This window comes from Octopus bimaculoides, chromosome 8, assembly GCF_046866305.1.
Source record: "Octopus bimaculoides isolate indiv1 chromosome 8, ASM4686630v1, whole genome shotgun sequence".
Taxonomy (NCBI): Eukaryota; Metazoa; Mollusca; class Cephalopoda; order Octopoda; family Octopodidae; genus Octopus; species Octopus bimaculoides.
Window position 1 is genome coordinate 39,529,158 of NC_142935.1, and position 24,456 is coordinate 39,553,613.

General features: G+C 36.0%; 1 long non-coding RNA gene across 1 annotated transcript in view; it reads left to right on the forward strand.

Annotated features, from left to right (window-relative positions):
* Nucleotides 1–645: 645 nt before the first annotated feature.
* The window catches only part of LOC106883851 (uncharacterized), a 139,807-nt gene continuing 115,996 nt past the window's right edge, over nucleotides 646–24,456 (forward strand). Inside the window, exon 1 of the long non-coding RNA XR_016242852.1 lies at nucleotides 646–987. This is a non-coding gene — a long non-coding RNA (uncharacterized LOC106883851). The remainder of the gene's footprint in view (nucleotides 988–24,456) is intronic.

Below are 24,456 nucleotides of genomic sequence, written 5' to 3' on the forward strand. Positions count from 1 at the left end.
TCATTGAAACGTCTTGTCACAATTTATTAAAGACAATTAACTTCAAGAAAAAAAATTTCCTCTCTACACTATTTCTCTTATATATCTCCTCATTCTTCTTTATTTTTTTTATCGCACGCCCTCTCTTATCTACACACATACACATACTTTCTCTATATTACGTTATGTTTATTTCATTCAGACCTCTTTTTCTTTTGTTCTCCAGCATTTTTGTGTCTTTCCTTTCTCTCGCTTTACAATCCTCTATTTCCCCCTCTCTCTCTCTTCGTCTTTAAGTCTATTCTTCTAGCCCTTCCTCCCTCTCTGTGTCTGTTGTATACTTTTCCCTGTTTCTCTCTAATTCAATTCTTTCCTTTCTTTATCCCCTCCCAATCACTTCAAGTTCCTCTCTTCTTCTTTCCCTCCGCTCTATAACTATGTCACTGTACCTCCTTCCCTTCTACAGCTGTCTCTATATACCTCACCACCTCTCACCTCATTTGTCTTCTTGTCTCCTCTTCCCTCTTCCTTTCTCAATGTAAGCTATTTCACCCTTCTACTTCCCCCTCTCTATTTGGTTGCAAATCTCACCTTCTTTCTCTTTCTCCCACCTCACCAACCCCCCCAGTGGTCATATCTCCTCATCCTCCCATTAACACCACTACTTTAACTGCCACAAACTTGTCAAGCAATGACACACACACACACACACACAACTATAGTGCACACACACATAACTATAGTGCACACACACATAGACAAGTACTCATAAATAAATATATACTTACATTTCAACGTGTGTATGTATTGTGGGTTGATTTGTGATACCTCCTACAATTATTTTGATGACGTTTAATATCAGCATATCTTTACTACCGAATCTCACCCAAAACTATTCTATTTTCATTAAAGGAAATAAAGAAGACCAATAATTTTAGCAACTTTAAAAAGTTAGCGGGAACTCTTTGTTATTCCTTAACTTAGAAACTTATTGGAGTATAAATTAAGGTAAGTTTTATTTTGTTAGCTCACAATGAAAACTTTATAACTTATGATTCACAATCGACAAAAAAAAAAAAAAAATTCCCCAAAGACTTGATATATATTTTTGAGATCTCCTAAGGTCATATATATATATATATATATATATATAGTTTTTCTTTTATGTCGAGTTATAATAAAAACAGTAGAATTACTTTTGTTGAATTCATATTTTATCATACATTTATTTACAGGAAGGTTGATTGGCTTCAAAATTTCAGCCTGTTGACCGATGAAATCACTGTCACCCCTCTTGTAAAAGTATAATATATATAATTAATCTATATATATTGTAAAAGTATAATATATATAATTAATATATATATTGTAAGGCATAACTACAGGGTTTTACCCTTCTGAAAGTTATGACCTCCTAAAATCTGGGGGGTAAAACCCTGTAGTTATGCCTATTGGAAAATTATAATATATGTGTATATATATACATATATAAAAAAAAAAAACTTTTGTATCTTTACTGTAGTAACTGATCAACATAACTTTTAGTAGTTTGGGGATATTTCTTAATTCTTCTGTCTTTCTGTATTTTTATTTCAAAGGTTTTCAAACAATATTGTACATTGCTAATTATGAAACTAACCAGGAAGTTTATTTTGTTTATTAAATTTTTCTTTCTTTGTTCAACACTTTTTCTTTTTACGCTTCTTTAACTGCTCTACTCAAGCAACTTCTTAATTGCATGTTTTACAGATATGGTTAATATGCAAACACTCTTTATCATACAAACACTTATAGCTATAATAACAAGTGTATGACCTTATAAAACTAGTGTATGTAGGTTTTGCTTTGGAGAAAGCCCAGCTAATATTTCAAGCAGTGCGTTGCTATTTGGAGAACTTATGATTGATGTGGTGAAGGGATCAAGCAAATACGCTCATTTACATACACATACTTTAATGATATTATAGAATAATTAATTACATTATGAAAATGATACATGGAGATTGTGTATACAAATTATCTAAATTATTTTGGAAGATTTCACCTGAAGAACTAAGCAGTTCTCTTTCCTAATGTACATATGTATGTAGGTTTTATAAATAGCGATAAATTTCCAATGTAGGTTAGTGACTGTCCTACTCTTCAGACACTAAGCAAACTTTGTTGTCATCGTCATTTTTAACTTTCCCGACTTCGTTGGAAAAGTTAGTGTTGCGAAGATATATAATAATGATTTTAAAAAAGTCCTTTTTATGCATGTATGAAAACTTCATAATACATTTTCATTTGTGATTATTAGTATTGCTTCTTAGTTAAAAGCGTCACACTTATTTTCAGAATATTTTAATAAAGATTTTCAAATTAACTGCTTACAAAATATACACAGGCACACATAACCAAACAGGAGAGCCTGTGATGAGGTCGTGTGACCTGTTTGAAATAGCAGCCAAATCACCCTTTAATCAAACAGTATGATCGAACGGAGCCTCTATGTGATCGTTTGACTTGGATCAAGCGAAGGTGTCTGTACGTGGAAGTTTGACCTGGTTAATTGGCAGTCAAGTCCTCCTTTAATCAAAAACCACGATCAAGGGAAGAAGTATGTGTGTAGACGTTTAACCCGGTCGAAATAGCAGTCATCCCTCCCTCCCTTTAATATATAAAAGAAAACTACGATTGAACTAGGGAACGTGGCCTTAAAAAGCGGCCAAATTTTTCTTACGTGACTATCTTCTTCAAGAAACTGCGGGGAAGGAAGACAAAGATCGTTATGACTGAAATGCCTTCGATTGTAACTGCTCAATCAAGGCTGACATTAACAACAATAACCGACATTTTTTCTTTTTTCGTTTGATTTTTTTCACAGACAAGTTTTTTTTTTTCCAATAGCAAAAGGAGGTTTGTAGAATAAGGATCTTTTAAAGTTTCTCTTGGAATAATTTAACTCTGGCCGAAAGCGTGATCAACGAACTGATATGAGATCGATTATTAATAAAGTTTGAGAGTACTTAGCATAGATCTTTTAACACGTTTATTTAACTTTTTAATTATGCCGTTCTCGGATTTATGTGGTTCTCCGATTTATATTTTACGCATTAAATTCAGAATCTGCAAATATAAAATATTTTAAAAATCATAAACTGATTAAGGTCAGAGGCGTTTCATTTTTAGTTGCTTTTTCTCATTTCTTTTAATATATATGCCTTCAAAATTCTGCCGAGGTCGACTTTGCCTTTCATCCTTTCGGGAGTGATAAAATAAGTACCAGTTGGGTACTAGGGTCGATATAATCTACCTACCCTCTTCTCCAGAAATTACTGACTTGCCTTATGCCAAAATTTGAAATCAGTATGCATACCTTTAAGGCGGAGGTAAAGAATACGCATACCACCCGTTTCCGGCGTAACCCTAACCACTGGGTGTGCGTATTCTTTACCTTCGCCAGCCTTTAGGAACATAAAAAGTACTTTTTGATATATACATATATATAAAAAGAAATATCTCGTTTGCCTTTGAAGTAATATGTATGTTGTGTGTAATTGTAATTATATTTCCATTTTTAATAAACATTTGAATACACCAGAAAGGGAATTAGTACAATCCTAATTCAATCTACACATTACTTTCATTATTTTGAAAGGTAATACAGCTGTTAGAAGGCTTCCTTGTATTTCATACATGTATTTTAATAAATACATGTGTTGAAATTCCTTGCTGTTGGTGTGTGTGTGTGTGTGTGTGATATAAAAAGTTATAAGGGAAGGTTTAAGAAAAGTTTATACTTAAAAGATAAGTGCCTATTAATATGATAATAGAAAAATGTCTTCGTGACGATTTAAGATCTAGAAAATGTCTTCCTGATAATTTAAGATCTAGAAATGTGTTGGTATGTGTGTATACATACATGCAATGCGCAAATGTGACTGTATGATAAAAAGTTTGTTTCTCCACGACATAGTTCAGGTTCAGTCTCTCTGTGTGACATCTTCAGCAAGTGTCTTCTATAGTCCCAGGCTGACCAAAACTTGTCTTAAGAATTCTCCATTAAAAAGGATATACAGTATATCTCAAGACATACTGTTTATCCTTGTTTCTGCCTTGATTAGGATGATTAACATGACAATCATCGTACCCTATCTCTAGTAGCCAAGGGACATAGACATATACAGAGTAGAACACATATGGCTGAGGTAATTTGCATAAATTAAACGAAAAAAAGTTGAGAGAAATGGTACGTGTATCATCATCACCATCATTTAACGTCCGTATTCCATGCTGGCATGGGTTAGATGGTTCGACGGGAGTTGGTAAGACCAAGGGCCGCACGCGGCTCTATTGTCAGTTCTAGTGTGATTTCTTCAGCTGGATGTCTTCTCTAATGTCAACGATTCCACAGAGTGTACTGGGTGCTTTTTACATGGCACCAGCACCGGTATCAATTCTGCTGTGGCAGACAAATCTTTTTGAGCACATGAGCAACATAAACAAATACTAGTATATCAGGTATATCATACAACATAAATTTTTGATTTTTTAATATTCTCTTTGCCTCTAGAGCAGTGCTTCTCAAACTGTCTGATGTGGCATACTGGCAGTTTTTTTCCCCAATGTGCCAGGGACTGGTAATATTTCTTAGTAATATTAATTTATACCAGAAACAATATATATAATGAAGTGTTTTGCCACTTAAGTGTGGCTGACCCCTAGGGGTGGATGTTACTGTTGCTTTAGCCCCAGGAGGACATCTCCTCCAGCTGGCTTAAAAGTTGATAATTTTTTTTAATCTTGTATTTATTTTGTAAACAAATAATACAATATTACATAAGCATTTTGCAGTGTTTCTTTCTTTTCTGGAAACTCGCCGTGTACCAGCAGCTGATGGCTTGTGGGCCAGCACCTGTCTGCAGACCACCACATTGAGTAGCACTACTCTAGAGGATGTGTCACAATTACCAAATGGCAACTGAGTCAAGCGATGGTGTGGTGATAGTTGCCAAGCTTTTCCCAGCTTACACTTAAACCTAGCTACCATACGTTTTGTGCAATTATGTCCTTTGCTAATTTGTAACTCCTTTATAACAGAAGCTATTGACTTCTACTTGTGAGTCACCTGGGCCTTTGAGAGAATCTGTTACAGTGTGCTCGTAGTACATATTGCTCCAGGGCATCTGTTCCATATCAAGCTCCCCTTCTCATTTAGCCTGCTTGTGACTCTACTCCATCTCCTGTATATCACTAGCTTACACTGAGTACAACATATGGAGTTTATGCTTCTTTCTGCATCGTTAAACACAGCCATTTTCCTGACAGAACTGGGATCTTTTTGTCTTCCCTACTTATACATTAGTCTTTGCTCTTGATTCCAGGTTTAGCTTTTATGGCCGAAACTTCTTCAATCTACTCTAGCTTCAACTAAGTGGACTATATAATCAGAATACAGAAATCAGTTTCCATGGTCAGCTGATCTTAAATCCTTTATAAAAGCTTGTCAGACTTTGATGAATAGGAGTTTTGTTGTCTCCTCCCTTCATGCTAAATTTGTTGCTGAATTCCTTGTTGGCTTTCACTTTACTTAATGCATCGCTGTACATAGCTTGTACAGTCCTTACGACCCATTTGCTTATCCAGTTTCCTAAGTGACCACAAAATTACTGAGCATGGCATTCTGTCAAAAGGCTTTCTCCAAGTTAATGGACGTTAGGAATAGTGGTTTAGTCCTAGTCAAGTGTTTCAATTTGCAGTTGTTTCAACTAGGAAAATTGTATATCTATGGTACTTCTGCCAAAACTACTTCTTCTTTAGGTTTACTCTACTTCAGATAACTTATGCTGTAACCTTTATAGCTTGAACCAACAGTTTCATGCCTCTATAACTTCTTCTTTCTCTTAGGTATCTCCTTTATTATGTAGCATTTGACACTGACACTGCTATTGGGTGTGACACCTTTCTGTATCACTTGATTTACTCTCTAGGTGGTTATTGTGTGCATTTTTTCACCCAAAAATCAAATCAGAAATGACACTCCATCAATTGCAATGGTGCAGCTTTTGTGATTTGAAATGCTACTATTTGAAAGGAATTGTTTATCCATCTTCCTGAAATAATCATCATCATCATTTAATGGTTTGATAGGAGCTGGCCAGCCGAAGAGCTGCTCAGGCTCCATGTCTGTTTTGGCATGGTTTCTATGGCTAGATGCTCTTCCTAATGCCAACCACTTTACAGAGTGTACTAGGTGCTTTTATACAGCACCGGCATGGGTGCGTTTATGTGGCATCAGCATGGGTGTTTTTTATGTGGTACTAGCATCCACGAGCCTGCAAGATTAGGAATGCTCAGCTGGAGAGGAATGTAGGGGGCAAGCCTGTATGCAAAGACAACTGCACTTTTACTTAGCTTGATGTATCTTTTCACACACACCAAACTGCTAGGAGTTTTGGTTCCCTGTCATCCCCTCTGTGAGTCCCAACATCTGTAGATCCTGATTCTTTTTTTTTTTTTTTTGTTTTCTCAATATCAATTCTTTCTTCTTTGATAATAGACTGGGCAGTTTGCATGGCACATGACCCCTTTCAGACCATTAAAATTGTTTTGAAAATGTAGTTATGTAGAGCATTTTTCTGTTCTTCAGGTGTGGAAAAGATTCCTTGTGAAACAATAGGGATTAGCACCAATATATTTTCACATTTGTGTTTTCATGTCAGTTTAAAACTTCAAAAACTATTGGAGAAGATGAGACAACAAGTATTAGCAGAATCTTTTCTTTCTCCTTTTATTCTATATAAATGTGTATGAGGATGTGCTGAAAAGTTCTTGTTTTTTGGATAAAAGAAAATACAGGATGATTAGTTGATTATGATTTTATTCATCATATGCCCCTCTAAGATTCACACTTATTGCAGTGGTCTTTCAGTTTTTCTAAGCCCTGTAAAAGAACTCAGAAGTTTGGGCCTCTAACCAGGCTTTTCATGATACCCATAAAGCCAGGAACTTTATGAACCCCTCATATTAGTTATTTATCTTAACATACATGTTTTCTTTCCATGCTTCTCAGATGGTTTTAATAAATTAAGAGATATTTCAATTGCTTGAGGCGTTGTTTTTACAACTGAATGTCTTAATAACACATGTGTACATGCATGTGGTATAAAGAGCATGATGGTCTATCATACAGTTTCCTTCCTTCAAATTTCATTTACAAGGAATTGGTAACCTGAGCTATGATAGAAGACACTTATCCAAAGTGCTGCATAGTAGGATTGAACCCAGCTCTAGTTAGTTGCAAAGCAAATTTCTTAACCACATAGCCATGCTTGCACCACCCATTTCGAAAACATTTCTTTTACTTCAGATTGAATCAATATTTAACTGCACTGAATAGTTTAAATATATCCAGAGATGTCATTGTTTTATTGTTCTATTTTGCTTGACAAATTGGGCAGAAACAAAAAGCAATTTGAATTCTGTGTTTTATGTCTAGCGATGTCACACGGTGATTTATGTAATAGGAATCAGTTAGATATTGTAATAAATGATGAATGAATCTGGCATGTTGAGTCCTATATTTTGGCTTTAGAGTGAACTACTTCCCTCTATCATGACATTTTCATGCTGCTAGAATGATCTTGCATAAAAGGAAAAAAAAACAAAAAAACTTCAGAGTACATTTTCATCTCTGTCAGTTTTATGTCAGCGCACCAGCATCAAAACACACACACTACACATCCCAAGAAAAGAAATTCACAAAAGCGATTACCTCTTTTTTGGTTAGCTTAGGTTGGTTATGGGCAAATTGCAGCCTGCAGGACTTTCTAAATGGCATGCTTCACAAAAAATTACCTTGAATTTTTTTAGTAGTATGGTCTGCTTGATGATGTACCATGTCTCATGAGATGACTTCTTACAAAGAAATAGTCCATGTTAGGCTTAAACCATAATGCTACTAATTTTAGAGTTAATAATCTGATAATTTCTCATACTGAATGCCACATTCTTCAAGTGGTCTTTTGATACTAGCATGTTACTAATGGAATTTGTTTGAAGTATACCCTTATAGGTGTAGGAGTGGCTGTGTGGTAAGTAGCTTACTTACTAACCACATGGTTCTGGATTCAGTCCCACTGCGTGGCACCTTGGGCAAATGTCTTCTACTATAGCCTCGGGCCGACCAAAGCCTTGTGAGTGGATTTGGTAGATGGAAACTGAAAGAAGCCCGTCGTATATATGTATATATATATATGTGTGTGTGTTTGTCCCCCTAGCATTGCTTGACAACTGATGCTGGTGTGTTTATGTCCTGGTCACTTAGCAGTTTGGCAAAAGAGACCAATAGAATAAGTACTAGGCTTCTAAAGAATAAGTCCTGGTGTCGATTTGCTCGACTAAAGGTGGTGCTCCAGCATGGCCGCAGTCAAATGACTGAAACAAGTAAAAGAGTAAAAGAGATATTCTATAGAAATTATAGCCAACATTAATTTTTGCTACTTTTCATATTGAGATGTCAGATGTAAACAAGCAATGAGTTGGAAGACAAAAATGGGTAATGAATGTACATGCCATATTTAGGGGTTTTTTGCCCCTTCATCGACACCCATCTAATCCATTCTCGCTTCCGAACACATTGGTTATATAGCCACCGCAGACAGTGGTGTTATGTTATTGGATATGCCAATTTACATATCAAATGCATTCCTGGAACTGGTACATAAATATTGATACTCTGTAAAGTGGTTGGCATTAGGGAGGGCATCCAGCTATTGAAACATTGCTAAAACAGTCTTGGAGTTCAGGCAGCTTTTCAGCTGGCCAGCTTCTGTCAAACTGTCCAACCCATGTCAGCATGGAAAACAGACTTTGAATGATGATGATGGTGATTTGTTTTGCATCCCTCTGGGATTAATAGATACCTGTGAATTATTGGCAAATGGGATGTGAGTAAATTAATTGGCTATACTATCTCCTACAAAATTAGGTCTCATGTCAAGTTTTAATGAAGAAATCAATATTAGTAAACAAAAGAAAATACAAGAAAGGAATTACCAATAATCTAGAAGAAAACGAGGGAGAGAAAGACTGATTGACTATATGTGCATGCGTTTTGAAAAATAAATTTTTCTTGAATTAATAATTTATTTATGTTGTAACAGTTATCATTCAAAACATTTGGTAGCATTAATCCTTAAATCTTAGGAGTAAGGGTTTAAGAGATTTCTGTTGTCAAAGATCTGAGTGACTGCTTTTTTTGCAGGAATATAAAGTGGAACTTTAATCTTAATTAAGAAGAATGCTAAATATTACAAAAAAAAAAAAAAAAACCAGCGGAGAATATTTAAAAAAATTATTTTGTGTGGTAAAAAGAGTGCTTCCCAACCACATTGCTCTGGGTTCAGTTCCACTATGTGGCACCTTGGCCAAATGTCTTCTACTATATCTTGTGACTGACCAAAGCCTGGTTAGCGGGTATGGTACATGGAAATTGAAAGTAGCCCATTGTGTGTGTGTGTGTATATGTATGTATGTATCTATCTATCTCTATATCTGTCTATATATATATATATATATATACATACACATACACTCACACACATGCATGTATGTATCTGTGTGTATCTATTATATAATTTTGTCCTCCACCACTGCTTGACAACTGGTGTTGGTTTGCTTTCATCCTTGTAGCTGAGGGGTTTGGCAAAAGAGACCAATAGAATAAGTACCAAGCTTAAGAAAATAGGTACTGGAGTCAATTTGTTCGACTAAACCTTTGAAGGTGGTGACCCAACATGGCCACAATCCAGTGATTGAAACAAATAAAAGATAGAAGATAAACATTTTCAAAATCTTAATGATCGTTTTTCTTTCATAGGCATAAGATGAGAAATTTGGGAGGAGGTAACGGTTAATTGCATTCAACCCAGTATTTGATAATTCTAGAAGGATGAGGATTGACATCGGCAGAATTGAAACTTAGAATGTAAAATCTGTGACTAACTACTGCAAGGTATTTTGTTCAATGCTATAATGACTCTGGATAGTGGTGATAATGATCTCTTGATGAAGTACAAAGCATAGGAAAGTGAGAAGATAGTCTTTGAATGAACCTTGGCTTTTATTGGTACTTACGTAATTGGCACCAGAGTGAGGCAAAGTAAAGGTCAGCATTGTGAGATGAAATTAGATGTCACAGCTGCTGTGCTTGGTTTGAATTCACCTTGCTCACTGTTGTAACTACCACCAAAAGCCTCAATGTAATCATTTAAGTTGCTAGAAATGATAGCCAGTTATTCCTCAAATAATATGCTAATTATCTTGAAAAAAAATACGATGGTCATGTCTGGAATACATTTGGTCATGTCTTTTCAATCAAGGCTGACCAAGGCTAAACAAAAAATGTGTTCACTTTATCTTCTGTAATTAACAACTAAATTTCCCATAAATTACATGCTAAAATCTTAAATAAAAAAAAATAAAAAAAACGTCATTATGGTCAAGTTTGAAGCACCTTTAATTATAGGTCTGCTCAATCGTGGTTGATCTGGGGTTACACAATAACATTTAAATACTACAAAGCATTTATGTTCCTGCCAAAATCACAGAAGATTTCTGTGAAACTAGATACAGTCAATTTCATAGATCCGAGTATTGACTGTTGCTTATTTTATTGACCTTGGAAGAATGAAAAGTAAAGTTGACTTTGGCAGAATTCAAATTTAGAACGTTAAAGGATGTATCTAAAGACATTCATAGCAGAATTGTGGAAGAACATCATAGCCATGTGTTGAGAGGAATTCTTTGTAGTTTGAATAATTCACCTCTGGAAACATCCCTGAATTGTTTTGGATTTTGGCACAAAGCCAGCAATTTTAAGCCAAGGAATTTGTTAATGTTGATTGGCACTTGATTTTATTGACTCCAGAGAAATAAAAAATAAAATTTTAAAGTTAACCCTGGCAGGAATTCAACTTAGAACATAAAGAGCTGCATAGAATACTGCATGCTATTTTGGCTGATGTTTTAACAGTGAAAGTCATCATCTCAATCAAGGGAAGACAGGAAATTTACTAGGGGAGATGTAAATATTTCTTTATATTGGCTCATGTATGCATCAGATAGTTATTTTATCATCCCTGGGGTGATCAAAGGCAAAAATAGGCTCTGATGGTGTTTAATTAAATTTGGAATATTGTACCTATACACACCACATATATATATGTGTGGGTATGTATATGTATTCAGAAGTTGTTTTCCTACTATTTCTTTGACTTTCATGCTGTGGATGTTTGTCAGATGGTATGAAATTCTTCAAGTTTCTAGTGAATAAAATTAATGACCTCTACATGCTTGGAATATTCAGATTCTTGTTGCAAAAGAAAATCAACACCATATGTCTGAAATTTTTATAAATGTGTATATAAAATACTGCGAGTCATTTTGTCTGATTCTGTGTGTGTGTGTGTGTGTGTATATATATACACACACACACAAATGTATTTATAAATATCTATGTGTATTTGTGTGTGCAATGTATACATGTATTTGTATATATGTATGTAATGGAAGGTGAACAGGGGTGTTGGTGAGCAATAATAAATATGAATGGGAGGACAATAAATGTGTGTCAATTGGGAGTAACTCAGGGGAGAGGGAGTAGTGACTGGCAGTATATAAATGATGATGTGAACTTGTTTGTAATAAACAAGTTCTAATTTCATTACTTAAAGCAGCAGAACAATACAGTTGATTGGAAAGTAATGGAGGGATGTATGATAGGTAGATGAAGGATGAGTTACAGGTTGCAAGAGTGTGGGGGAGAGTGGAAGATGAATAAAATAAGAATGGGAGTGGACAATTGTATATGTGGGAGGGACACGCTGCGTATCTCCTGTTATGTTGGTCCTTTCTCATTTTCTCTGAGGCTCAAAATCCTGAGATCAGCTGTCATCACCTCCTCTCACATCTTCCTAGATCCCCCTTTTCTACAGCTTCTGTTTACTGTAAGTGATTGGTCTTTTTTTTTTGTACAGTTATCTTCATTGTTATATGTTGCATGTTCAAACCAATTCAGTTTTTTCTCTTGCACATTATAACTATTTTCTCCTGTACCCAGTTTTTCTCTCTACATGTTTTTACTTTGCTATTCATGCACACTGACACTGCACATTCAGTGAATCATGTTTGCTTCATTCCTTTCTAGTTTTTGCAGGTTCTCTGCATTCACAGACACATCTCACTACCATGAAGCATTGCAGTTCAAACACTGACCTCATACAGTCTTCCTTTCATTCTGAGACAAGTAGTAGCTCCTTGAACTTTCTCCACCCTGTTCTTAATGCTGGCAGCTATACTTTCAGAACATCCTCCACCTCTGCTAATTAGCTATATATATATATATATATATATATATATATATATATATATATGATGTATGTGTGTGTGTGTGTATATATATATATATATATATATATATGTGTGTGTGTGTGTGTATATGTAAATGGTTAGTGTTAGATTATTTAAACTTTGTCAGATAGTGTAATATCAACAGAAGGAAAACATTATTTCTTACAGCTTTATTTTCCTGTGAATTTGATGTTAATGTTGGTATACAGATGGCAGTAGTAGTCAGCAGTTTTATAGTGTAAGGGGAAATAACAATGACAAAGCTCATGTACCTTTGGTAATAACTGTCTGTTGTGGATGTTAGGAGCAAGTTGTTGGCTAGAAATAGGAAGACATGTGGCTCTTGAGAGCAAAAGTGACTGTCCCTTAATATTCCAGTTCATATTTATACACGTTGCAAAGCTGAATATAGTTGGAAAACAATGGGTAGTAAAATAGCCTATCTATGTCAACCTGTATTTAACTCAAGAGTGTTCACTTAAACAATAGAACTTATCTGAGTTTGACGGTTGACCCTCAAACTTGAGTACTAAAGTCAAGAACAGTACACACTGTTAAATGGTTGGCATTAGGAAGAGCATCCAGCCATAGAAACCATACCACAACAGACAATTGGAGTCTGCTAGCCATCTCCTTGTCAAACCGTCCAACCCATGCCAACATAGAGAGGGAACATTAAATGATGATACTTTTTTATTTTGTTTTAGAAATTTTCATGATGGGGATTGCCAAGTTATCTGTGATTCCATGAAGCAACTAATGATATAAGAAGTTTTGCAGACCCCTTGTTTAATACCCCATCCAGCATATCCTTCATCTTTGTTTTAGTGATAAGGTTTAATTTAAGGGATATTTAGCTGCTATTTCTGGTTAATCAAATGACTATGTAGAGACTCTTCCATGCATGCTTGAAGTAAGATTAGTTTCTTGTACTCTGTGTCTGATTATTGTTTCTTTGCACTATATTTTGATATCATGTTAGTGTAGTATTTACATTTATACATATAATGAAATCAGTGCTCTCATTGTGTTTGTTGCTAATATGCTTGGAGTAAGTATGAATGTCACACAGTCTCATTTCTCCACACTTTATAATCAGAAATCTTGCATGCAGTAAATCAATATTTCTTAAGTGCATAGATAACAAGTCATGGTAGACTTATTGTTAGATATAATCTCCAGGAAATTTAAGCTTAAATTAAGAAATACAGGCACTGATAAATTCTCTGTATTCTGTGTGACTGTTATTTATGGAATATTCTGATTTCTTTTATTCATTTCAAATTATTGCCATTGTATGTCAATTATAATGAAATCAGATTCAAGTCCTAGTTGAGCAAACAAAAGCAACAATTTTGATCTTAATTAATACACATTAATTATATTTATAGTAACACAATGACATCAATAGCTATTAGTACATCACGCACAGACATTCAGTTGATGAGAGAACTTCTGCATGGTTGCTCCAGCTGCTAGAAAATAGCATCCAAGTCTCTCTTAAATCAAGGGCCCCAACAATGGGGCTGTGGGTCATTTGGTACTAGGCTTCACAATAAAAATAAATTTAAAGATTTTATTTTATTGACTCTTGCAGTCTAGTGGGTTTTTTTCCTCGTTATATACAAGGTGTGGTGAATAAACTGTCGTCTAAATTATGCAAAATGAAAATAACACTAACATCTCATTTTAACAGATATATTGACCAAGATTACATAGAAATATCTTGAAATACTAATGAGTAAATTCATTCAATAAAATTGCTATTGGCTTCAACCAGATGATTTCAGAATCTCCAGCAACTCTTCTGGATGGTCTCCTTGTTTAAGTTGGTCAATGCTGCTATAATCCTTACCTTCAGTTCATCTTTGGTGTTACAAGGAGTTTTGTTGGTCTCTCGCTCCACTGCATCTCACACATAATAATCAAAGGGGTTGCAGTGTGGGGAGTTAGGTGGCCAGATGTGAGGGGTGATGTGGTCACAGAAATTGTCTGACAGCCATGACTGGGTTCTCTTGCTTGTGTACCATGGTGGAGGGTCCTGTTGCCAGACATAGGGTCTTCCAGCATTCACCCTGTTGACCCAGGGTAGCACTATTGCCTCCAGGCACTTGATGTAGGCCTCCATGTTGAGTGTGAGGCCGTGTGGGAAGATGAATGGAGGCATAATGTTGCCATCACTAGTGATCACTCTAAACACAATGATGTTGACTGAATGTTTGATTTTTATCACTCTCGGTACATGTCCTCAGATTGACACCCAAACACTCAGAAATGTTTGCATTGGAGCTTCCGGCATGAATGCCAAGCTTTACAGCATATCGTTTCCAAATTTCTGGCAGAGCGAATTGCGTCACGGTACTGTTTTTCTCACAGATTGTAGAAACTTTCTGTTGTAATTGTATTTTGAACCCTTAACACTAGACATATAAAATATAACCCACTGGATTCCAACAAAGAAAAGAACTTGTAACTTGTTTTTCTTGAATAAGAGTTATATTATGACAATCAGCATTTATACAACTGTCTGTTACACTAAAAACTTTAGCGAGAATTTGAACATGGAAGAGAGACTGACTGCCAAGGAAATGACTGGTTGAACGTAACGTTCACATACTAAAAAACTATCGGTTGTCTTATTCCTAACATCTTCATCCATTTCTGTGAAAGAAAATACATCTGGCAGACCACATTTCTGTAGTTATGCCCTAAATTTAATAAGCGAATGATTACTATTAAATGAATAAAGGATTCAGAGGAAAAATTAGACGGGACACATCAGAAAAATTACACACACTAGGAATGAAATGTGTAAATATCACTTAACACCGAGCAGAAAACTGCCCGAAATCGTGTCTGCACCAGTTAATATTCAGATGTGTTTACCTATTTGTTTTCAGAAATAGGATTTTAAAATTTGTATCTTACTATGCTGAGGACATATGATAAAATTATGAATATTGAATTAAACAAAAAATGCATATTCAGTATCGCGGTTTATTATTTAAGCTTTCCTCTGTGGTGATGTTTTGCATTTATAATAAAATAAATATATACAAATTATAAAAATAATAAAAAAACTATAGAGTACTGTTTCTGCTTCGCAGATTTTCACCTATCGCGATGGGGTTTGGAACGTAACACTCGCGTTAGTCGAGGGATTACTGTAATTAGTCGATTCACCGCTATTTCTTGTGGAACACTAGAATTCCGAGAATACCGGTTGGGAAACGCTGAATTAGACTACACTTCATTGATGAGGTTTAATAAAGTTGAGACATGGCAGGAGCTGTCAGTTACTGCTCATGGTCAGACTCATAACTGCATTCCTTATTGAATTTTAAGCTTAGAATTCAAAAATTACCTTTCTCTGCTTCTTTATTTTTAAACATAGTTATTTAGAAAATTATTATTCTCATCTGAAGAAAATTGTGTTTATATAATTTTAATTTATTTGCAACTTCCTGACTTACGACTCGCCCCCGCCTCTAAAATTGTGTCTATAGTAGAAAGGTTTATTATTCTTAGCTGTTGTTTTTAGAGCAGCCTTTCTTTTTCCAGGCACTGGAAATAGAGAAGTATCCGAATTGAGTTTGTGGTGTATAAAAGACGTTAGCTGCTGGATAATCGGTTAGAAAGATCGCCATTCACAATAGTTTGTAAGAAGGATGGCATAGTTTATACAAATAAATATTGGCTTTCAAACGGAGAAAGTCCTGCCTCTAACAATGAAGTATGGAAAGCTGTAGGTGATGATATGTCTCTCAATTTACTTCGTTTGGGGGAAAAGTCAGTAAGACGAAGCACAAACGTAATTATTTACACCTGGATTTGTCTTGCTGTTTTCCTAGCCTCAATATTTAAAAAATTTCCTCTAATACATTTTTAGCTCTGAAACTGCACTTCTCTCCGTCACTGTTTTCGCAGCGACACACGGAAACGAGGGGAAATTAAGAGTAATGGTGGAAACTATTTCAAATAAGCTTTTCGCATGTGTACTTTTACTTTCGATGTGGTATGAGTTAAAATGAAACAATAATGGGAAATGTACAAAAATAGCTCGGCTATCCTGGATGACCGAAACGAATAAGTTAATACTTCAAAATAGTTTTTTTTTTTCAGTGCCCCTCCTTTTTTAATAATAAAAATAACGATGACTTCTTTCCTTCTCTGAGTGTCTTATTAATACTTTGCATGCACCACGTCCTGGCGTTGTTGTTTTTTCTTGTCTTTTTTACTTCGCTATATATATATATATATATATATATATATATATATATATATATATAGATTCAAAGTTGAATATGGTACTTATGCGTAGGCACCCGAATATCGTATCCCAAAAGGATAGGTGATCAAAATCAAAAAATATTCTTTATCCCACTTGGATTTGAAATGTTGCCACTTTTATAATATGTCTTTTCTACAGTAATTTTCTGCATTTTCGTGCAGCTGAAGATTGCTCTTCATATTGCATTTAATGTAATGCTCGCATTATTTAAATAAATTGGAGTAGCATGAAACGTGCGTACTGCAATCACCTTTGAAATCCGTGTTGCTTATTTTTTGATATATATATATATATATATATATATATATATATATATATATATATATATATATATATATATGAACATTGGGCAAGGCGAAACTGGATAAGTATTCTCTTAATGTCAACACAAATATCATCTTCGGGTTGCGTGTTGAGTTCTTTGTGCTTAGCAAAACAATAATCAGCATACACACATCTTCGCTCAATAATATATTCTTATATAGTATGAATTCGTATGTCCTTTGTAAGTCACGACGTTTTCCTTGTGTAAATATATAATTAATTCTTTGGAAAGGTACGAAGTCTCACACTCGGAGCGAAGATCTTGGAAGTCTTGGCATTCCTACATTTATTAAAACGGAGGAAAGCATTCGTAGATATATTCAAAAGCAATTCAATTACGACCTTTCTCTTCCTTTCTTTTTCTCGATACAATGTACCTGAGACTTTAACTATGTTTTCTTTCGTGTTTTTTTTTTTTATGACAGTAATGTATATTTTGAGGGAGATTCACTTTGCTGTTTGTAGCAAGTCGTGAGACTACATAGTGCGTCCTTTCATTTGTTATCTAAAATGTGTCGTTGTTGCTACTGGGAACACAGTTTTAGTGATCTTTGGCTAGTTCCATATGAATACATTGAAAAATTGTTTAAATTTATCAAAACCTGTTGCTCTTTCTGTGTTTGGTTTGATCTCTAGAGACATAAATAATCCTCTTTTGTCTAACCGTTTAATAGCACAATTAACGGTATCATTAAGCCGGTGGCTTTAATCCGGCTTAATTTGTCTATTTAAGCTAGGATTACATATTTTAAAAATTATTTTGTAATTGCTTTTGAAGTCTCTCTGTTGTCATCTGACTTGCTAGAAATACTAGCCAAATCGCCCTCATATCACACCATAGTACCATAACGAAGAAGAGTAGGATTGTATTGGAGAATGTAGTACGCAGTATATATTATCATGTCTTTCACAAAGACGAAGGATTGTCTTTCATGACTATTTGGCTCGGTCATTTCAGATCTGGCGCTAAACAATTTTGTTTCCTCTTTTTAATGCTCTTTCTTGTTGGTATATGTGAACGAGAGAATATTATATCTGTCGCTTTAACGGTGGGAGGGTAGTGGTTGTGAATGGTTATTAATGGCGATAGTGATTTCGTTTGTGACACCAAGAAAAAATGTTGCTTTGGCTCAGGTCACCTCTATTTTGGTGTGTGTATATCAGAGTCTGCATTTCAATGTATCCTTGTTTATGTAAGGCAGTTGGGTGTGATTTAAGGGGGATTCGGGCACTATTTTTAGCAGATTAAGCAACTACTTATATTGGTGCGGTGGTGATATTCAAAACGATGTTAATGATGATATCGGTGGTGGTGGTAGTAGTAGTAGTAGTAGTGTGTGTGTGTGTGTGTGTGTGTGAGTGTGTGAGTGTGAGTGAGTGAGTGAGTGGGACGCCTCCGTCAACATCGTCTCTAAATATACAAATGTATGACAACTCGGTTGGCTGAAGCGACAGCCGCCTCAAAGATGTGTTTTTCATCTCTTGCCCGCATTGTTGTTCTGACTCTTCCAGGCCAGATCTAATATAGCAGACTTATGGATCAAAGACTTTTCAATCGTAATTCAAGCGTCGTTTTAGTAATGTTTAGGACTTAATCCTTCCTAATTTTAGATTGTAGTGTTTAACTAAGGAGATTCGGCTGCTATTTCTAGCTGTTCAGGCGACCACATAGAGCTGTGTTTAGCTCTTCCAGCACTGTTCCTCTACATGATCACAGAATCTGCTAGAAATAACTACCGAATTCTCTCAAACCATGGTTTTAAGTCTTTTTAAATAAAAAGGATGGAACTGCTTCGGACTAATAGTCAGTTTAGTGTCGTAAAATAAAGTAAAGTTGATTGCACTACAAGTGATGTTAGTGAAGTACCATAATTTCACAAATACATGCATCGAAAATATCACCAGTGTAAGGTGGTATAAGAGGTATTGAGTGTTTGGTGCTGTAGAAAGGGGTACAGGAGAATGTTGCCTAGTTGAGATCCTCGGTCGTATGTACGGAACAATTTGGCTCTTTATAACGCAATGGAATTTACCGAGGACGTTATTGATATCCGATAAGAAGGATTCTTATGTTTAAACTACATATATACTTGTGAAATTGTGAGCCATTTTTAAAGTTTTGTTGATCCAATGATGAGAGCATCCATACTCAAGTCTATCGAAAGGCGGTGGACATTTGCCGAGAAAAAAAATCAGGTGACAATGCAAGACGATCGATGCACTATTAACATTGTATCTGTATGAGTATAAATAACAAAATAAGTTTTGAGACCGCGAGAAAGTTATATGTATACTTTATGCATACTTTTCATGTTATATGAATATAACATCGATAGAAAAAGTACCAGGCTTACAAAGAATAAGTCCTGGGGTCAATTTGCTCGACTAAAGGCGGTGCTCCAGCATGGCCACAGTCAAATGACTGAAACAAGTAAAAGAATAAAGAGTATAATGAAATGGGATTCCACTGTCATCACAGCAATCTTTTGGTATACTATATTTTCAGTTGCTCAATAAGATAATGTAAATAGTATAACGAATAGTTTAAGTATAGGCTACTTTCTTCTATCATAGTTCGACATTTTCTCATGGCACCAGCAGATAAAATGGAAAAGGTGTTGCCCCAGAGAATAGCAAAGGAGATGCGCTGGAACAACCACTGACTTACGGTAGCTCGCACTTGCGGACAACAATCTCCGCTGCAATAGCAGTGAGCAGGGATATGGTCCTGGAGCCATGGACGCCAGAGCTCTCAAATGTTACACACTTGAACATAAACCTGTCAGAGAGCGAGTGATACCATAACACTTTGTATTTCTCAGCCTGACGAGCAGCGGAGCCTGGGCTGGAGAAGGTGTCACAGCATCTAGAATCCCGGATGAGGGGCCTACCGCATCGGAAAAATTGTTATACTGCCCGGCCTTTTACTGTCCCTTCGGCCTAGCCCTGCTGGCTCGAGCTGGGAAGGGAAGCTTGCGGCGTCTTGGCCCTGTTTTATGATCTTGTCAAGGGTGTCATGGCGTGGAAGGTGGTCAGGACTATGACGGCAGGACACTGTGGGTGGAGGCTAAAAATAATCCACTGTGGATCTGCAGCGGCATTCACGAGGCTCGCAGATCTGGAGACCAAGCCTCAGAGAAACGCCAATGTTCAGGCAGTCACTATCTTCTGGTATTAGTAGATGACGTCATTTACCATCTTTTTCAGTTTAGCTTCTATGTCATCTGGGAAACTAACGACGTCTCCTAATGACGAATGATTTCCGTCATCACTTTTGGCTTCTATAGCAATTTACCTCCACTTTTTTTAAGGACACTAAACTGCATATTAACTATGCTTTGATCATAAGTTTGCTCAGTCATGGTTGATCTGGTATTTAGCCTCACCAACAACAATAATCATCAGCTGTATGCTGTTTGAGACTATGACAGTTAATTTCTCAAATGGCTACAATTCACAAGCAGAATAGGAACAACCTGTCACTATTAGCGGTAGTAACAATATAAAACTGTCGAATGTTGAGATTATGATGCTGAAAAAAATTATTTTTCGAAAATACCATTTTTTTTTTCTCACATGCCAGTTGCTTACGATATTTTCCCGCTTTCTTTTTGTGATCAATAACCGAAAGAATATAATAGATAGCTGTACGTAAATAATTATATCCACGAATGTTTATCACAGCATACATAATCAGTTTTCAGATAATAATTTTATTCATTCCGATTAAACCAAAGCAGATTTAAACAATAATATGACACATCAACAAGATTACTTACTCACAGTCGTAATAAAACAACTCATGCATGAAGTTTTGGTAATGACAAAAAGTCATATGTGATGCGAGAACCTCAGTTTAGGTGACATCTGGTCTCTATTAAGAATATCCAAGTAGATTATTTGAGTTTCGTTGGCAGATAAGCAAAATATCTGGAAATGTTTACCAGTCTTGTTATTACACGTTAATTATCAGAAACTACTTTTGCATTAAAAATTTCCATGCGAGCATATATCATAGTTTAAGTGAATGACACCTCAAATAAGCTTGTTAATTTATTTTGTTATTTAAAAAAAAAAATGTTTAATCATGTTTGTCAATCTGTTTGTTTGGAGAACATTTAATTTTATAAATGAGATTAATTTAACAATGATAAAGGATTCTTAATAGTCTGTTTTTAGTTCATCATCTGCTTTATTAAAAATTTACATAGAACACAACCGTTCCAAGGAAAGAAAGTCGAGTGTGTTGCAGATTTCTTTTCTTAGTAGGTAAATGTGTGTTCCAAGAGGAGTAAGAATATATGACTTCTGCTAGTGTTAGTGGAGACCAGGCATGGTTAACCGTTTTTGAGAAGTGGGCTGCATGAGACATGGCTCGTTATCTGGCGGGCTGTACTACTAAAAAATTGAAGGTAATTTTTTAGACATGCCTGTAGTGAAACTAACACCTCGATCGCCATTATATACAAAGAAGCCATCTTCTCTCGCTGTTATAAATATAATCAAGTTCGGGCGTAGTAGAAAACATCTTTCCCTGTCATCACATGACTAATTATTATTTGAAGCGGCAACTGCTTCGTACCGTTCTCGCCAGAACGCAAACTGACCAATCACAGCTCCTAATAAGGTCACGTGATAGTGTTTTTCTAATACCTCTCTGGAGCCCCTATTCAGCTATAAATAGACTGCTAGATACTCAGCTAATTCGTCTCGGTTCAGATCTCTTAGAGACCTGTTCCGTGTACCACACAGCAGCAGCAGTTCCAGCGACAACAATCACAGCTTCGTACAACTACGACGTCGCCATCAGCAACACGACTCTACGACTACTACAAGCATCGCCGCCGCCAGTCAACACGACACTACGACTACCACCAGCGTCAACACCACTTCAACTACGAACTACAAGATTCGCCAACATCGTCAACATGATTTCTACGTACACCAGCTAACTAAAACTACCGCGGCACATCTCTCTTCGATTCTGTTTGTGCGATTCCTCTTCGCCACGATAGACAACAGACAAGAACCTAGCCTGCGACGAACATCTGTATACAAGAACCCGGCTCGGCATGGAAGCCCTAACATCACGACGAGTGATCGCCCTGCCACACACGTCTCAACTTCTTACATACAGACTGTTACTATTGTGTACTCAACAAACTGGCAAATTCTTATATGTGCTACTGACTCTTTTTTCTATCTGCTGTATCTCACGCATGCACATACATGTATCACTTACACACTCTTTTCTTTACACGACGGCCTGTCATTTATTATGTTTTAATATGTCGCATTCACACTCACACACAGACATACATTTTAATGTAACAAATAATACTGTTATTCATCTTTATCGGTTGTGCTCTATCGTCTTCCCTTACTGGACATTTACGAATTCATTATGTTATCGAAGTATAACATGTATATCATTCGATATAATTTTTGTGTTCGACCGTGTGACGCGTTTTAATAAAAGGAGCCCTGTTTTCCCATTCGTCACCATTTCTCCTTTTGGGTTCGCACGGTCGTTCTTACATGCCGTTCAGGAAGCCCCATAGATTGCCTATGGCTGGTGTAAGACGGTTCTTTTTGCTACATTGCATTTGGTCAGTCATAATTGAGGAGACTCTGCTAAATGCAAGAATTTGCCGCTCTCACGTCACTAAGTTCTTGACAATCCATACTGCCATCCAAGCTCTCTCTCTCTTGTTTTCAGAGCTAGTCTCTTATTGTATTCCAGAATAAATCTGACGGGATAGATCTGTAATGACGTCATCACTAGATTTCATTTGTGTTTATCGGCCAGATTTTTGCTGACTCCTTACTCTGTTAAAAATCCAGACTGTATTTAATAACAACTTCTAATTGCAAAGAAAACAGCTTGAGTTCAAACTGAGGAAGAGAGCTGCTACAGGATTAATATCGTCGTCTAAACAAGAATCATCAATAACTTTCAGTTTTGTTTATTCGACTATTTTCATTGAAACTTTTTTTCCAAAATTTTTTGTGGTTAAGGTTACGGTTGGGGTTTTAGGGTTAAGTTTTTAGGGTTACAGTTTTAGGGTTAGGGAAAAAAGAAGAAATTGGGTGGGGGCGAAAATTTTAAAATGCCGATTTTGGGGAATTTTCCGGTATCTCCGTATCCGAAAACGGATTTTTTGGCACCCCCCCCCCCAATGGGAGCAAATGGGGGGGGGGAGGAAGTCTGTCTTTCCAAAAAATTATTCGCAAACAAAAGCCAATATGTAGACATATTTTCTAAAAAAAAAAGGTAGGTAGTGGTGGTTAATTGTTGAATATGTATGTAAACGATGACTTCCGTTACGAAACGGAAGAGACCACATAGATATAGGTTGAACTCGCCGAATGTCTACAAAAATTCTGAAGTATTTTGTTTTATTGTTTAAAAAATGTATTATAAAACGGTAATTAAGTCGGTTTAATTAGCTTTAATAGTCACAGACTCCCACATTTGCTCATAAAGTATTATTTACACTACACGTGTGAAATCGCCGAATGTCTACAAAAATTCTAAGATGAGCTATTTTGTCTATAAAACATCTGAAAACGGTAATTAACTCAGATTAATCTTAGTGTCCACTTCCGTAAGATGATTTATTTGTAAACTGAGTGACTAGCATGTCGACAATGTTTCTCTTTCTCGAAGTATCTATAATATTGCTTTCAAGTTTCCTCGAGGAAGCAGTATTTTATCGATCTCAAAAGGATGAAAGGCAAAGGGCGAAAATAAAGAATACGTAAACATGGTGGTTGGAGTTTCGGGTTAGAGGTTAAGGTTTTTGTTACGCCGAAAACGGATGGTGTACGTATTCTTTACCTCCGCCAGGCAAAGTTGACCTCAGTGGAGTTTGAGCTTAGAACGTGAAGACGGACGAAATGCCGCTAAGCATTTTGGCAATAGTGTATCTTTCATCTTTTACTTGTTTCAGCCATACTGGGCCTTGAAGAATTATAGGCGAACTTATTTCTTTGTTAAACCTGGTCTCTTTTACCGAAACGCTAACACCGGAGGTGGAGGAAACACAGTATATCCTCGGCCTGAGGATATAGTAGAGGACACTCACTCAAGGTGTCATGCAGTGATACTGAACCCGACACCATGTAGTTGGGGAGCAAACCTCTAACCACACAGCTGCACCTCTGTGTGTGTGTGTGTATGTATGTAATTTATTAAGTAACAAGAAGATGGATTTGGTTTTAATCTTTATTTTGTCCAATGGTCGTTTCGACCCATCCTGCTACTGCCTCTTATGGGTGGGACTTCGTTCAACATGTAAAAATCTACAGGGAATATGACTCAAATGGGCCAAAGGCATGAATTTATGCAAATCAAAGTGTTATGTACTGAATGACGTACACGCCAAAAAAAAAAAAAGCCGTAATTAATTGATATTTACCTGTTTATACATGTAATCATGTGGTCGAAATAAATCAATTTAAAATTT